We start from the raw sequence: 15,762 nt of genomic DNA, 5'->3' as shown, positions 1-15,762 counted from the left end.
TGTTATTCTTTTTATTTTTATTTATTTTAATTAAAAATCATAAATTTACATAAGGCAATGTTGTTTGATTCATTGTTATTTTTCCCCTTCCCCCCAACCCTCTTTTCCCTCTATACAGTTCTTCCTTCCTCCATTCTTATCACCCTCCTTATCCCTAACCCTAAACCTAACCCTAACCCTAACACTAACCCCTCCTACACCCCTTATATGTCCTCATCCGCTTATCAGCGAGATCATTCGTCCTTTAGTTTTTTGAGATTGGCTTATTTCACTTAGCATGATATCCTCCAATTTCATCCATTTGCCTGCAAATGCCATAATTTTATCATTCTTCATGGCAGAGTAATATTCCATTGTATATATATGCCACAGTTTCTTTATCCATTCATCAACTGAAGGGCATCTACGTTGGTTCCACAAACTGGCTATTGTGATTTGAGCAGCTATGAACATTGATGTGGCTGTATCTCTGTAGTACGCTGATTTTAAGTCCTTTGGGTATAGGCCAAGGAGTGGGATAGCTGGGTCAAATGGTGGTTCCATTCCAAGCTTTCTGAGGAATCTCCATACTGCTTTCCAGAGTGGCTGCACATTAGTGATGTATGAGTGTACCTTTTTCTCCACATCCTCGCCAACACCTATTGTTGCTTGTGTTCTTGATAATCGCCATTCTAATTGGGGTGAGATGGAATCTTAGGGTAGTTTTGATTTGCATTTCTCTTATTACTAGAGATGTTGAACATTTTTTCATATATCTATTGACTGCTTGTACATCTTCTTCTGTGAAGTGTCTATTCATTTCCTTAGCCCATTTGTTGATTGGATTATTTGTATTCTTGGTGTAGAGTTTTTTGAGTTCTTTATAGATTCTGGAAATTAGCGTTCTATCTGAAGTATGAGTGGCAAAGATATTCTCCCACTCTGTAGGCTGTCTCTTCACATTACTGATGGTTTCCTTTGCTGAGAGAAAGCTTTTTAGTTTGAATCTATCCCAGTGGTTGATTCTAGCTTTTATTTCTTGTGCTATGGGAGTCCTGTTAAGGAAGTCTGATCTTAAGCCAACAAGTTGAAGGTTTGGACCTACTTTTTCTTCTATAAGATGCAGGGTCTCTGGTCTGATTCTGAGGTCCTTGATCCATTTTGAGTTGAGTTTTGTGCAGGGTGAGAGATAGGGATTTAGTTTCATTCTGTTGCATATGGATTTCGAGTTTTCCCAGCACCATTTGTTGAAGAGGCTATCTTTTCTCCATTGCATATTTTTAGACCCTTTGTCTAGTATGAGAAAATTGTATTTATTTGGGTTTGTGTCCATGTCCTCTATTCTGTACCATTGATCTACTTGTCTGTTTTGGTACCAATACCATGCCATTTTTGTTACTATTGCTTTGTAGTAGAGTTGAAGATCTGGTATTGCAATACCCCCTGCTTCGCTCTTTCTACTGAGGATTGCTTTAGCTATTCAGGGTTTCTTATTCTTCCAGATGAATTTCATAATTGCTTCCTCTATTTCTGTAAGGTACACCATTGGGATTTTAATTGGAATTGCATTTAATCTGTATAGCACTTTTGGTAGTATGCCATTTTGACAATATTAATTCTGCCTATCCAAGAACATGGGAGATCTTTCCATCTTCTAAGGTGTTCTTTCATTTCTTTCTTTAGTGTTCTGTAGTTCTCATTGTAGAGGTCTTTCACCTCTTTTGTGAGATTGATTCCCAAGTATTTTATTTTTTTCGATGCTATTGTGAATGGGGTAGTTTTCCTAATTTCTCTTTCTGAAGATTCATCACATGTATAAAAATGCATTGGATTTATGAGCATTGATCTTGTAACCTGCTACTTTACTGAATTCACTTATGAGTTCTAAGAGTTTTCTGGTGGAATTTCCAGGTTCCTCTAAATATATAATCATGTCATCAGCGAACAGGGATAGTTTGAGTTCCTCTTTTCCAATTCGTATCCCTTTAGCCAGAGCAATTAGACAAATCAATTCCTTGGTCTTTTACAAAAGCAAAATTAATTGATGGGCAATGTTTACACAAATTCAAAGGTAATAAGAATGAAAGGTAGGGGGTTGTGGTGGTTAATTTCCAGTTGGCTGGACTGAGGTACTCTCATATAGTACATAAAGCATCATTTGGGGGTAATGTTTCTGAGGGTGTTTCTAGGCAGACTAGTCTTTGTTTTGTTTCAGTAGACTGTTAAGTGAACTCCATTCTCATCCAATGTGAGGGGGCTCCATCCAATCTACTGAAGGCCGATTTAAAAAAAAAAAAAAAGTAGAGGAAAGGCAAAGATTCTCATTTTTCTCTCACAGTCTCTGCTCTTGTTTCCACTCTCACACATATGTGAGCACTGAGTGACTCTCTCCCCTGCTTCCTCCAACTTCCCCTGACCTTAAACATCAGAACTCCAGGTTCTCTGGCATTTGAATTCTAAAACTTACACCAGCAATTCTGCATGTTAGTATGTCTCTGGCCTCAGACTCAGATACACATTAGTTTCTGGCCCTGAGGCATTTAGACTGGTCTGAATCACACTACCAGCTTCACTGATTTCACCAGCTTACAGAGAGCGTACTGTGGGACTTCTTAGCCTCCATAATTCTATGAGCTAGTTCCCACCGTAGACCCCGCACACAGAGAACTAGCCCATAGACTAATAATTACATGATCAAGTGCCTTAGAATTGTTCCCTTTATACACACACAATTTACTCTGTATCCCTGAAGAACCCAGACTAATAAAGAGGTGAAAATGAAACCTGCAAATCATGAACTTACTATGAGAATTTGAAAAAACAAAACCTGAGTTACCTATGAAAACCATCAACACTTGTCAATTCAGAAAGAAGATAAACTACCCCAAACCACGAGGGTCTTGTCAATTTGAGCATCAATACAGAAAATAATTCAAAATTAAACAAATATTTAAATCCATAAGTTCAAAGAATAGGCCATTTTTAATTGCAATTATGTCAGAGTTGACAGATATTTCTTGGTATTTTCCATTTTTTTAGTAAGTATTCTCACATCTGCTCTCAGATATTATCCACATTACTGTACTTGTAATTCATTTTATAAATCGAATGTAAGCTTCTCCAAATCATTCCTCTTATAAATCTGAATCTGCTATTACTATATAGTGCCTGGTAATACTGCAGTAATTACCAAGAAGTCATCTTAATTTAATTAGAGTATAATAACCCTTAAAAATAGTAGAAAAGAAAAATGCCCAAAGCTTTAAGATGCTTTTGTTTATTGTTCTTTGATTTTAGTGCTGGGGGTGGAACACAGACAGCAGGCAAGTACTCAACCACTTTACTATATCCCAAGCTAGTATCTAAAGCTCTTTAAGTAAAAATTTGGAAGTCCAAAAAGATGTTATTAGACTTCATAAAGGGTTAAAATAGCTATCAGTATAAAAGGAAAATGAAGAAATGAAGAACAGCAGCTGGTAGGAACAGCAAATCACTTTTGTGTTCATTAATTAATTTAAAAAAAAAAAAAAGCTCACCCTGTATATGATGTTGCTGAGTTCCATAAATACAAACATCAAGCAGCATGATGTAATATAAACAGTCCTGGACTGAGTCAGGAGACCTCTGTTCTAGTCTAAGGTCTTAGTTTCCTCATCTGTAAAATGAGGGCACTGAATTAGATATAGTAATCCCCCTTATACCCATCTCCCTTTCCACAGTTTCACTTACCCACAATCATGCCCCAAAAAATATTAAATGGAAAATACATAAGTAAAAACTGCTAAGTTATAAATAACTTTCATTACAACATTATAATTATCATTTTTTTAAATTTATCACTGTTAACCTTTTACTGTGCCCAATTTATGAATTAAAGTTTATCATAGGTATTGTATTTGCAGGGAAAAGCATAAGATATATTCTAGTGACAGTACTACCTGGGTTTCAGGCATCCAGCAGGTCTTGAAATGTTTTTCTGTGGATAAAGGGAGGACTACTATAATCAGCAAGGGTTTCCTCTAGCTTTAACAATGAATAAATCTATAGATTAATTTGGAAAGAAGCAATAAAATGTAGGATTTCTGTTAGGTGAAAGAGCAGACAGGAAAAGGGATAATAATTTTCAGATTATAAAAAGGACATAAAATTTTTAGTTGTAATAAGAAGGAACTTGCTTTATAACTTTTAACTGCTACAACAGTTTCCAGGACATTCCAGTCCTGTTAATATTATCATCTAAGCAGGATTAGTAATGAGTAACCAAATTATGACCTGAAAAGACTTACTTTTGGCCAGACAGAATGTCCAACTGAATCTACAAAATCGAACAGAAACACCTCTGGGCTAGTTCTTACTTTAAGTAATAAAGTACCTTATAACTGTCCCTGATTAAGTTAACTGGATAAAGAATAAAGATGACAAGAAAATGATTAAATTAAATGATTAATTTTTGATATGCAATAAAACAATAATTATGCTTGCAATATCCTTCTGTGTTAATGACTGTACTTTCCCTATGCATGACATCTTTTTCTAACTAGCTCCCCCAAAATACAGCCAGCTTCTCTTTCTGACAACACGACTAACTGAAAAAAATGATTTGTTTTAGGTAATACATAGAAACATAACAAGATAGAAGATGTCCTTGTGTTTTAGTTTTCTATGTTAAAAAAAAAAATATCAAGTTTCTATTGGTAACAAATAGTAGGCTTTGGTCCCTCAAAAACTGGTGGTTTTCTAACTGCAACTTCCAGGATATAATTAACTGACTGGCTCTAGCTAATCCTCCAGGGACTAGCAAATTTAACCATTAGTTTTAAGTTCAAAGCTAAGCTGATGTTCTATTTTACATTTATTTACTTAGAGCTTATGTTAATAAAAAAGTTTTTACCTGGTAGATTTAGAACTCTCATAGAATGTGTCAAAAAATTCACTCAATTATTTTTAAAATATAATGAAACATTTAATAAAAGGAAAAAATTGTTTCTTAAGATTTGGGTCAATGCAAATTATCTAAACAGTTTTAAAATAACTTGGCACATACATAATTTCATTTCTCAGTCACTTGACTATTTTACCTTGGCAATATATAATATAATAACATAATATTCAGAGTCACTAATAAAATTTCTCTCTGGTTGGTAGGAACAAAGACAAAAATAAAGTAACCATGATGGGAAAGAAATTTATTCATGTCTAGACTTTAAATGTTTGTGATATCTACATGTTCCTGAGATAAAAATCTCTAAACAAAACTTTCATTTACACTGCATAGTTTTCATTTTAGTTTGGTTATTATGACTTATAATCCTAATGGACTGACTAAATAACATCATATTTCATGGCAAATAACAGAAATGATACTTTCAGGTTCCATTTTGGTTGTGAGCTATTTTCAGCTGTTTTTTCCATATATCTTACCTCCCACATACTTTTTCAAAGAGACTTAAACATTAAGATAGTTAATAATAAGTACAGATATTAAGATAGTTAATAATAAGTACAGATATTATGAAAATTATTTTCTTTAGTCAATAATATACAGATGTTAAGCAGTTGCTGCAAAAAATTGAAGATTGATAGACTGGTAAAATATTCTCCTGTAGAAAAGACACTGGTACCAAGATCAGTAGCATAAGGAGAATTTATCTAAACAATTAGTACGTAACATGAGTGTGAAACCCACTTGATAGTTCCAAACTAAATTTCTTCTTCCTCTTCTTTTTTGGTGATCCTGGGAACAAATCCAGGATGTCACCCTATGCTAGGTAAGTGCTGTACCACTTCATTATAACCCAATCTACCAGAATAACTTTGCTAAGAGTAAATTAGCAAGGATAAAATTAGATTCTATAGCACTGTATTTAATAGCACTATACTGTGTCTCTCAAAACTTTATAAAAGAACCACAAAACCCTGAACAGTGATAATCTGCTTTTCAAATCACCAAGTTATCAATAGTTACTGTATTTCTAAAAAACAAATTATTTTTTTAAAACACAATCTAGTCATTTCAAACTGGCTAACAATTCTAACATAAAAATCCAAATAGCATTTCTTTCCTGAAAAATAAATACAACACACTAAGAGATGTCTTAAACCATATTTCACAAATGACAACTGGGCAATTATAAGAGTAGGAAGAGAACCTAATCATTTCCTGTAATAGCATTTTTAAAAAATGTATTCAAAATAAGCAGACCAAGGGATGACATCACCTGTTGATAACACCAGAATTTGAGAATACTCTATGTATCCATCCCCTCCAAATGTCTAATCTTTTTTTTTTTTTTTTTGCGGGGGGGGGTAGTGCTGGGGATTGAACCCAGGGCCTTGTGCATGCAAGGCAAGTACTCTACCAACTGAGCTATATCCCCAGTCCCAAATGTATAATCTTAATCAGTCTTTGAGTTATCGCTCTGAACTATAGTACTTCCCCCCGTGCGTATGAAGGATGCATTCATTCTAGAACCGCCAATGGGCCTGAAATAGCAGATAGCACCAAATCATATACATACTATATTTTTCATAACACTAACTATAACTTTAGTTTATAAATAAGATACAATAAGTGGGCTGGGGATATAGCTCAGTTGGTAGAGTGCTTGCCTCTCAAGCACAAGGCCCTGGGTTCGATCCCCAGCACTGCAAAAAAAAAAAAAAAAAAAAAAAAAAAAAAAAGATACAATAAGAAATCAGTAATAACTAATAAATTGGAACAATTATAACAATATACTGCAACATAAGTTACATGAATGTGGTCTCTCTCGAATTGCCTTACTTTCCACCTTTCACATAAAGGAAATATAATACACATCCAATTTGTCAGCATCGCTACTCTTGTACTTTGGGGTCATTAACAAGTAAAAATAAAGGGTACTTAAATAAAAGCACTATGATACAGCAGCAGTCAATCCAATAACCCAAAAGGCTACTAAGAGAATGATGAGTGGAGAGCATATACAGAAAAGATACAAAGAAATTATCAAGATCCTAGATGGGACAGAATACCACAGCTCAAAGTTTCCTCACATTATTCAGAATGGCACATAATTTAAAACTTATGAAATGTTTTTGCAATTTTCCATTTAATATTTTCAGGTTGTGTTTGACCATGGATAAAGAAAATCTTGAAAAATCAATATATGGTTACAGGGGACTATTGCAAATGAATTGTAATCTAGATATGTTTCATCTTCAGTTTTATTTATATTTCTATCTGCATCCTAAGTAGTTCAGAATTGGTGCACAAGCAGAAACACTTCACTGACGAAGTCTAAACTATTCTCAAATTTAAAAAATATCCATTTTGATGAATGCCATAAAAACATTTAGAGGAAAACTACTGACTCACTTTATTTTTATATTTATGAAAATTTTCAAACATACGGAAAAAATATTTACAAAGCAACCAATTAGGCTTTAAAATTAACATTTTCTAGTATTTATCACATGAATCAAAGTCAGTCATCAGAATACTTCCCCCATAATTACTTCAGCTTGTCCATCATCAATGACGTGATTAAATATTTAAAAAAATTAGTTAAAGAAAAAATGTACATAAAATATAGTGAACACATATTAGCTATACCATTCAATGAGTCTGCCAAATGCATATACCTAACTGAAATCCCTACCAAAACTCAGAATGTTTCCATCGGCCTCGTAAACTTCAAAATGTACATTCCCTACCCCTGCCAACCACTTCTTTTTTCTCCCAGCATAAATTAGTTTTGTCTCTTCCATATCTCCAAACAGAACAGATTAGATTTTTATTATGTCATATAATGTATGGAATCATACATTATATCTGGCTTTGTGTTAAGACTATATATATTCAATCAACACAATGTTTTGACATGAATCCAAGTTGTTGCAGGTATCAAGTTTGTTCTTTTCGATTGCTCAAAAGTTTTCAGATCTGTTTATTCATTCTCTAGAATGCACATTAAGGATCAGTCACATTGACAGCAACGTATAAACACCTTTGTGGTTTTCTGAGATGTCTCACTCCTTTCTCTCACACAACTCCATAACTCTGCAGCCACTGTGTTAATTCCAAACTCTTCTGATTTCTCTGCCAACAGTACCCTACCCTTAGGCAAAAAGCCACTGAAACTGGAAGTTCCAATTCTTCTTTAAAGAATCCATTCCAGTCTGTTTTACACTTGTATTTGGTTTGTTCCACAGAATCCTCATAATGCTTGTTTTTTTCATAGGTTGTTCAGGGACTATGATCATATTTGTGGGAGGTTTTATCCCACAGAAGACAGTATACTTTTTCTGGAATTAAAACTCCACTGTTCTTCTGAACACAACTGTTAAAACACAGAACTGACATACCTTTTTGTTATGTTTTTCCCACTCTCAATATTTTGACTAAGTTCTTTTCAATAAAAAGAGCCAAACTAAACCAGGAAATAAGGTCTCTGAGTATGAGATAACATCCAGGCTGGAGGGATTCAAAAGGGGATCCTATAATTCTGTATATGAACCAAAATAAGTCCCAAAGTCTGTATAGAGCATATGCTTCTTATAGCACTGGTCAGGTCTGCAGAACTGAAGATGCAAGTCACAGTTCAAGTACCTAACTAAGCCCTGTGGGACACATTCAAGGAGTAGACCCCAAAGCAGCATAGTAAAGGATAGCAAAGGCTTTGAAAACTGAACTGATAATGGACTATTGCCCACAACTGAGACAAAACTTAAAAAGTCCGGGGCGGGGCCAAGGACATAGTTCAGAGGTAGAGTATTTGCCTTATATGTGCAAGGCCCTGCGTTCAATCCCCAGAAAAACAGAAAAACTAAACAAAAACAAACTCAAGAATTTGTAGTCTAAGCCAGACCATCTACATCACTACTTTAAATTTTTTAAAAAATTAACATTACCTACAGACACTACAATCCAAAATTAATCAACACACAAAGATCCAGGGAAAGCTGACCAATTCTGACAAAAACACATGACAACCTGAGAAGATCCAGATGTGAGAATTATCAAACAGAAGAAATGATAGAGAAGAGATGTTCTCCAAAGCAGAAACTATAAGAAAACAAATGGAAACTTTACAACTGGAAAAAAACATGGAACAAATGGATAACAGAGTACAAAAAAAGGAAAGTAACACTGAAAATAAATTATCCTCCTAGATAAGAGAATACAAATAGGTGAGAACAAAATTCTAAGTTTTAATAAAAGAAATTTCCTGAAATAATAAGTTGTATATTTAGTTTTTAACAATAATGATACAAAACTAGAGACTCGTCACCAAGATGCTTTCATCCCTATCATTCTATGCTCTCCTGAGGTCCAATGAAAGCTCTCACATTTCACCTCTGAAGAACATTGTCTGATGCAGAACTTAAAAGAATGTTAAAACTGAAAATGAGATCTGATGCAAGTCTTGGTTCAGTAACTGTGACAAAGTATATGAGATGGCATTGCTTCTCTATGCACTAGTTCCCCATCTGTAAAATTAGTAGATTCAGTGTAACGAGAACTTAGTTTTATAATATATCTGAAGAATCGAGTTTCAGGAATCCTCGAGAGGGTCATTCAGGCTTCCCCAAATATTAGCATTATCCAAATTTTTGGTGTTCTGATTACTGGTTTCCAGCAGAGAAGGGAAAACTGAAAGGTCAGGTAGTTGTAATTAGCAAGGTCTAGAACACCACCTTTCAACAGATATGTAACACAAGCCACAATGCAAAACCACATATGTAAATTGTAAGTATTCTAGTAACCACATGGAAAAAAAAAGTGTAATTTATTCTAGTAATATATTTTATTTAACCCAATATATCCAGAGTATTATCATTTCTTATACAGTAGTACCCTCTTATGCAAGTTTCGTTTACCCATGGTCAATCACACCTTGAAAATATTAAATGGAAAAATCCAAATACAAACTCATAAATTGTAAGTAACTTTTATTATACTAAATTGTTACAAGTTTATTAGTCACTGTTAATCTCTTACTGTGCCTAATTCATAAGTAAACTTTAGGAAAAAATAACAGCATACAGAACATGGTACTATCCAGTTTCAGGCTTCCAAGGTATGTCTTAGAACATTCCCTACTAATTGGGGGGAGTAATCCTGCTATAATATTTTACAATTAGACGTTTTCCCTTTTTCTATATTAAGCCTTCAAACTTTAACAAGCATTTTATATTGATACTGAATATCAATTCTCACTAGCTACATTTCCCAGTCTCAACATGCTATGGCTCAATATTGCTATGGCTACCACATTGGATGAACAGGGTCTCGTTATATAGGTAAAAGGGTAGGGGAAGAGAACCAACAATAAAGAAAAGCCAAACTGTCTCAATATGAGTACTCTACCTTGCATATACACATACACAAACTGTACAATGGTGCTGAAAGTGTTGGCCCTTTTACATAGCATGGAATAAAATCCAATTTTGAAATAGTATGGAGCGTTTGAGAAGTCAGAAAAACTTAAAAATATGCAGATAACACTCAGTAATAAAACCTGTTTTGTTTTAATGTTACTCCATTAAAATTTATAAGCATGAAGATAACAATAGCAACTTATCACAATTTAATGTAAGGACTGAATTCATGAAAATATCGGGAGTTTGTCTTTTAAGTGATACCCTAAAATCTCAGGTTCTATTTTAGACTTCTGTTATTTCAGACTCAGATCATCTAACAATAAAGAAATGGAATTATTAAATACAATTCCATTTTGTGCATGCCCTTTTCATTAAAAAGTTAAAAAAAAAGTAAAACCCTACAGACTTACATTCTTCAATATAACCATATTGTTGATTTTAAAAATGAGCTCCCCAGAGGCTTAAAATTAGGATGAATACATCACAAAATGTTATGCATACTGCATTTTCATTCATTCTTCACAGTTCATGCCACTTCAAAGTCACACATGAAATGATAACAAATAAGTGACAATGAACTTTTCTACAAGTAGAAAAAAATTGATTTATACGTGATACAATTAAGCAGCAGACAATAAAAGAACAGATTACTGGTTCCTCAATATGCAGCAAACTGTTTCTTGGTAGCTAGCTACCTCTTCACTGGGACACAATACTTTTGAGTCTTACTCTCAAAGTGGCAGGCCATAACTTACTTTATCAGTTCTTTTAAGAATAATCAAATTTTGGGAGAAAAGATGTTTAAAAAATACAAAGAAGCTTAAGAATGTAGTAGGTGATTTACTAACTTTCACTAAATAATGTAATTGCCAAATAAATGGAATATTCTCAGACACAGCAGAGGCTGGCAGTGTCTAGGCCATATACCCTCATCACCCAACTCTTCTGAAGAAAAGGTTAACTTCTCATTACAAACTACCTGAATCTTCACTGGCCAAAGTTCAGGTCATGGAGGAGGAGCTGAGCAGTGCCCTCCAGAAAGCATTACCTCACCAATAAAGAAAGAAGCTGGTAGACAAAATACCCCAGACATCCTTGCCCCTTGAGTGGAATAACTCAAAGGAACTTTGTATACAGGCCCTCAGGGCATTCGCTTGAGTTGAACCTCAACTGCCTCAAAAAATAACCTCTTTAGAATGCTGTCTTTCTCTTCTCTGCTCTCACTGGAAATTTCTAGAATCACTTAAAAAAAAAAAAAAAAAAGGTTACACTCAAGGGTCTAATTCTGTGAGAATCAAACTCAAAACAGCTACCAAAAAAAAAAAAACCACCAAGAAAAAAACCGAAGGGTTGAGGCACTGATCAAAAAGGTTGACAAGACTTCCACATGTTAAGATAAAAATTTATCTTTGTAACAATTCAAAGAAAAAGACATATAAATAGTTCTAAAACATGAAATTATGTAAATCAGACTCATAGGACCATGTAAACAAGCAGGGGTTTATATCCTCAGATCGGACTTCAAATTGGACTTCAAGCCAAAGTTAGCCAAAAGGAACTAAGCAGGACATTTCATACTGCTTAAGGGAATTACACATCTACAAGACATGAAGATCAAAAACATTTACACCACAAACAAGGGAGCATCTACTTACATCAAACAAAACCTTCTCAATTTCAAGAAGCAAATAGACCACAACAAAACAAAACTAGCTAACTTTAACAGCTCTCACTACTGAACAGATCTTCCAAACAAAAACTAAACAAACTACAGAACTGAATAATATAAACAATAATTTGGACTTAACAGACATATATAAAATATTTCATCCATCAATGAATTAATACACTTTCTTCTCAGCAGCACATAGATCCGTCTCTAAAATAGATCGCATCTTATGCCACAAAGCAACTCTTAGCAAATACAAAAGAAAAAGAGAGATAATACCCTGCGTTCTAGCAGATCATGATGGAACAAAATAAGAAATCAACAATAAAATAAAAAATAGAATGTACTTCAACACCTGGAGACTAAATAATACACTACTGAATGATGAATGGATAGCAGAAGAAATCAGGGATTTTGAAATTAAAAAATACTTAAGAGGTAAATGAGAACACCCATATGACATATCAAAATTTCTGGGACACTATGAAGGCAGTGTTAAGAGAAAAGTTCACTGCATTGAGCTCATTCATAAAAAGAATAGAAAGTCAACAAATAAACTGACAATACTACATTTCAAAGCCCTAGAAAATAAACAAATCAACATGAAAAGCAGAAGATAGGAAATAAGTAAAATCAAGAGTTGAAATCAAGGAAAGTGAAACAAAATAATTTAAAAAACTGACAAAACAAAAAGTTGGATCTTTGAAAAAATAAAATTGATAAAACCTTAGCCATGCTAATGAAGAGAAAGAGAGAACTCAAATTACTAAAATTTGTGATGAAAAGGATGTATCACAAGGGACTACTAAAATACAGAAAATAATTAGAAACTATTTTGAAAATTTATGCTCCAATAAAATAGAAAATCTCAAAGACATCAACAAATTTCTGGAGACAAATGACCTACCCAAACTGAATCAGGAGGACATACACAATTTAAACAAGTCAATTTCAAGCAATGAAATAGAACAGGACATGAAAAGCCTACAAACCAAGAAAAGTCCAGGACCAGAGGAATTCTCAGCCAAGTTCTACCAGACCTTCAAAGAAGAATTAACACCAATACTCCTCAAATTATTCCATAAAACAGAAAGGGAGGGAACCTTTCCTGAGGTTAGTATTACCCTGATACCAAAACCAGACAAAGACACATCAAGGAAAGAAATATTTAAACCAATATCCCTCCTGAACATATATGCAAAAATTCTCAATAAAATTTTGGCAAACTGCATACAAAAACATATTAAAAAGATAGCGTTCAAGTGGGGTTCATTCCAGGGATGCAAGGTTGATTCAACATATGGAAATCAACAAATGTAATTCACCACATCAACAGACTTAAAGACAAGAATCATATGCTCATCTCAATAGACACAGAAAGAGCATTTCACAAAATATAGCACATGTTCTTGTTCAAAAGATTAGAACAACTAAATATAGGAACATACCTCAATATTGTAAAAGCTATAAATGCTAAACATAAGGCCGACATCATTCTAAATGCATAAAAATTGACAGCATTCCCCCTTAAAAACTGGAACAAGACAAGAATGCTCTTGATCACCACTTCTATTCAACATAGTCCTGGAAATTCTGGCCAGAGCAATTAGACAGAAAGAAATTAAAGGGATATGAACAGGAAAAGAAGAACTCAAACTATCACTATTTACTCATGACATGATCCTATAATTTAGAAGATCCAAAAAATTCCACCAGAAAACTTCTAAAACTCAAAAACGAATTTAGCAAAGTAGCAGGATACAAAATCAACACCCATAAACCAAACGCATTCCTATACATCAGTGATGAATCCACCAAAAGAGCAATTAGGAAAACTACCCCATTCTCAACAGTCTCAAAAACAAAGTAAATTTAAATATTTAGGAATCAGTCTAAAAAAAGACATGAAAGACCTCTTCAATGAAAAAACTGCAGAACACTGAAGAAAGAAATTAAAGACCTTAGAAGATGGAAAGATCTCCCATGCTCTTAGGTAGAATTAATATTGTCAAAATGGTCATACTACCAAAAGTGCTATACAAATTTAATGCAATTCCTATTAAGATCCCAATGACACTCTTCATAGAATTAGAAAAAGCAATCACAAAATTCATTTGGCAAAGAAAAAAAAGAGAGAGAGACAGAGAGACCCAGAATAACCAAAGCAATCCTTAGCAACAAAAGTAAAACAAGAGGCAACACAAGACCAGACCTTAAACTATACTACAGAGCCACAGTAACAAAAACAGCATGGTATTGGCAAGCAAATAGACATGTAGATACCCAACAGAAGACAGAGAGACAAACCTGCATAAATAGAATTATCTCAAACTAGACAAAGGAGCCAAAAACATTCACTGGAGAACAGATAGCCCCTTCAACAAATGGTGCTGGGATAACTGGAAATCCATATGAAACAAACAAACAAAAAATTAAACCTCTATGTCTTGTTCTGCACAAAAATCAACTCAAAGTAATAAAAGACTTAGGCACTAGAATAGAGAATCTGCACTTCATAGTAGAAAAAGTAGGCCCAAATCTTCACATCAAATCTTCATGTCAGTTTAGGAACTGACTTCCTTAACAAGACTCCTAAAGCACAAAAAGTAAAAATCAAGAATCAATAAATGGGATGGATTCAAACTAAAAGGCTTCTTTTCTCGGCAAAGGAAACAATCAATGATATGAGAGAGTGCCTACAAAATGGGAGAAAATCTTTACCACATGCACCTCAGATAAAGCATTAATCTCCAGGATATATAAAGAACTCAAAACACACACACACACACACACACACACACACACACACTAATCCAATCAATAAATGGGCTAAGGAACCGAACAGAATTCACAGAAGAAACACAACTGATAAACAAATATAGGAAAAAATGGTCAACATTTCTAGCAATTAGAGAGATGCAAATCAAAACTAAACTACACTGAGATTTCATCTCACTCCAGTCAGAATGGCAAAAATCAAGAACACAAGCAACAATAAATGTTGTCAAGGATGTGGGGAAAAGGTACACTCATACATTGCTGGTGCGATTGTAAATTGGTACAACCATTATGGAAAGCAGTATGGAGATTCCTCAGAAAATGGAATGGAACCACCATTTGATCCAGGTATCCCAATCCTTGGTTTATACCCAAATCAGCATACTATGTGACACAGTCACATCAATGTTTATAGGAACTCAATTTACAACAACCAAACTATGGAACCAACCTAGATACTCTTCACTGGATAAAGAAAATGTGGTGTATATACACAATGGAATATGACTCACCCTGAAAGAAGCATGAAAATATGGCATTTGCAGGTAAATTGATGGAGCTAGAGAATATCATGCTAAGAGATATGAGCCAATCCCCCAAAAAACTGAAGGCCGAATGCTTTCTGTGATATGTGGATGATAATTCAAAATGGGGGTGGGGGGTTGCTAGGGAAAAATCGAGGTATTTTGGATTAGACAGGGGAGAGTGAAGGGAGGGGAGAGCTTATACGGGTAGGAAGGATAGATATTAGAACGAGTAAGACTTTATTACCCTATGTACATATATGAACACATGACTGGTGTAATTCTACATCATGTACAACCAGAAGAATGAGAAGTTATACTCCATTTATGTATGATGTGTCAACATGCAATCTACTGTCAGGCATAACTTAAATTTTTAGATGTCCTTCAATTGATGAATGGATAAAGAAACTGTGGTGTATATATATACAATGGAATATTATTCAGCTA

General features: G+C 34.2%; 1 protein-coding gene across 12 annotated transcripts in view; it reads right to left on the bottom strand.

The window, feature by feature from the left end:
- TBL1XR1 (TBL1X/Y related 1) overlaps window positions 1-15,762 on the bottom strand; it is a 175,764-nt gene that overhangs the window by 73,480 nt on the left and 86,522 nt on the right. For 3 of the 12 annotated variants that reach the window (XM_079155158.1, XM_079155155.1, XM_079155163.1), the window contains exon 3: window positions 3,516-3,634. The exons of 6 other annotated variants lie outside the window; for them this stretch is intronic. The gene's annotated coding sequence lies outside the window, so the exon portion shown is untranslated. Of the gene's footprint in view, window positions 1-3,515; window positions 3,635-3,917; window positions 4,021-4,265; window positions 4,295-15,762 lie in introns of all 12 variants that reach the window. 3 more of the 12 variants (XM_079155162.1, XM_079155164.1, XM_079155161.1) reach the window with 2 other exon arrangements.

The sequence above is a fragment of the Sciurus vulgaris genome (genome assembly GCF_902686455.1).
Source record: "Sciurus vulgaris genome assembly, chromosome: 10".
NCBI lineage: Eukaryota > Metazoa > Chordata > Mammalia > Rodentia > Sciuridae > Sciurus > Sciurus vulgaris.
This window is presented reverse-complemented; position numbering and strand designations above follow the sequence as displayed.